Source organism: Pteropus vampyrus, unplaced genomic scaffold, assembly GCF_000151845.1.
Source record: "Pteropus vampyrus isolate Shadow unplaced genomic scaffold, Pvam_2.0 Scaffold431, whole genome shotgun sequence".
In the NCBI taxonomy this organism is placed as follows: Eukaryota; Metazoa; Chordata; class Mammalia; order Chiroptera; family Pteropodidae; genus Pteropus; species Pteropus vampyrus.
In genome coordinates, this window is record NW_011889212.1 from 286,366 (window position 1) to 289,206 (window position 2,841).

The window sequence follows — 2,841 nt, forward strand, 5'->3', positions numbered from 1 at the left end:
AGTTTCAAGTATACAGTACATTGGTTAGACATTTATATAGTTTATAAAATGATCCCCCTAGTTGCTCTTTCTTTACTCTGGTTTTCCACCTAGCAAATGTATTAAAGCTAACTACATTCCCTATGCCATGCTCCCCATCCCCGTGACCATCTATCAAATACTAATTTGTCCTTCTTTAACCCTTCGCCCCATTATCCCAGCCCCCCAACCCTCCATCCCTTTTTTCTGTCACCAAATTGTCCTCTATATTTGTACTCACATCTTCTTGATGCAATATAATATTCTTTTTTTCAGCCTTTTCTCTACACATTATTTTTGGCAATGGTAACTTACACTACTACGTACATTTAATGTTCACTTTCTTGTGTTATACTATGACTAATAACAAGCACATAAGTTCTTTCATTCTTTTGTAGATTGATTCATTTGGTAGACATTTATTGAATAATAGTGTGAGTCAAATTCCTTATGGTCCAGGAAGAGAGAAAATGATAGGCACTCACTGCATGTTATTATAATGTTAAGTTGTAAGTAAGAGAACTAAGCGTAAGTGCACAGTAAATAAAGAAAAGTGAGTATCGCTCTACTTTCACAGGTGTAAGGGAAATTGCCCCAGAATTTGCTGACATATAGAAATTCATTCCCATGTGTACCGATGTTTCCCTTTTTGTGAAAAAAGATTTTATTTGAATGGTATATTTTAAAATTAAAATGCAAATGCCAGAAAATTGATGTGGCACTTGTATTTAGTGAATAGGGAAAGGAAAGACAATAAGTCTTATAAAGTAGGTATACTTGGATAGTAGAAGAGTTTATCAAGAAATAGACATATCTCTAGAAAATGAAGACCAAGAAAGATGGTAAGTGTGATAGGAAAAGTGAACTTGGGAGAGATGTTTGGTGCGAAGAATGCAGCAAAAGTGCAACTATCATATGCTGGCCACTAAAAATACAAAATAAGGCCATAGCATCAGAGGCAGAAAGGAAAATACCTAAAAGATATTTGTGAAATAAAATGAGCTGCTCTGGAAGACCAACAGTGGCTGGTGGTAAAGATACTTCAGAGATAGGATTATCACATACTTGATAAAAGAAATTAAGATACAGAAAGTTAGGAAGAGGAACATAAAGTTTAGATTGAGAGAATACGAGCTAGGTGACAAAGATTATGGAGATAACTTCCCTCATATCACCTATGGAGAAAGAAAAAAATAAATTATGAAAATAATTATTTCAAAATTAAAAATTCCTGTTTTAAAGACTAAGAAATAATGTTTAACATATATATGAAAAATATAAATGTAATTTGTGGTGGACGTAGGGAAAATGAGCATTTAATTTCCTTTAAATAAAAATTTCAAGACAATCACAATGCTTATAAAATGTCAACAAATTCATTACGCATTAGTATCTTGTGTGTGTATGTATATATATATATATATATATAATGTACATATATATAATCTTCATATTATATTTGATACTATTGAACTTTAGTCACATCACATTTTCTTCAGGGTATTTTATCTGAGGGTGATACTTAAAAATTCATAAACGTCTCTAGTAGAAACACTGTTATCAATAGTAAGAATAAAAAACAAAACATACTTATAAAATAATAATGATGATAATACAGCTAACGATTATTTTATATCTACTATTAACAACATACAGAACACTATAAGGTATTATGTAAAACTGTAAAATATATAGTACTTTAGGAACATGATGTAATTAAGTCATCATGCTTGATCTTTGAAAACCTCTATGACTATATTTACAGAATTATGATATTGAAGATTATTAAAACTTATATATTAAAGACAGAACTAGGCCTGAATTCAATTTCTGCTTAGCTGTTAAAATCACATGACGAATAACAGAACAAAGGAAACAACTACAAAATGAGTCTAAAAATAAGTTGGAAAACAGAGCTAGGAGATGAAAGTAAGCAACCTCACTAGGCTGTAAGTGGTTCCTTTATTCATGTTTACATCATAGTTTGGTCTATGAAAACCTAAATGTGACAAACTCTACACAAAAATTTATAATGGAGATTTTTGTAGTCCCGATATTTACTCACTTCGTTTTCATGTACGAGATCAGGACTTAATCTATGGCATAATTTTAAATGTTTAAATATTTATAACAGAATGAGGATGAGTGACTTCTGAAGATAGAGGGGAAAAAAGGGAGGGACAAGAGGGGGATGCAGAGTAAGGTGAAAGAAAGAGATACAGAGAGGCTTGGAGATAAAAAGGGAATGAGAATTATCAAAAAATTCACAGAAATGATATAGGGTAGCCAGAATTCACAGAAATGATATAGGGTAGTCAAAAAAAAAAAAATATGGCACATTCCGTAAATTCTACTTGAAATCTATTGATACCAGTGATAAAAATATCACATATAAAGCTTGATAAGCTATCATTTGCCATATGAATTGGATAATGAAACTTAAATTTTCACTCTCTGAATATATTAAAATACAGAAAGAAGCCAAAATAAATAAACATTTCTGTCAAGCACATTTAAATTTACTTAATTTAATATAACAAGGTATTTCTCTGCTTAAAAGTTCCATCTCATATATGTTAGGTACTATTCTTTTGCAATTCCTCATGTTTTTAATAGTATTTTCTTCACATAGTTATATATCTGCTTGGTTCTCACTCCATATATGACAGGGTTGAGCATTGGTGGTACTACAACATAAAGATTGGCCAGAAGTATGTGGATATAGCGGGGGACATTTCGACCAAAGCGGTGTGTCATAAAGGAAAAGAGGGCTGGTGTATAGAAAGCAAGAATTACAAAAACATGTGAACCACATGTGCTGAG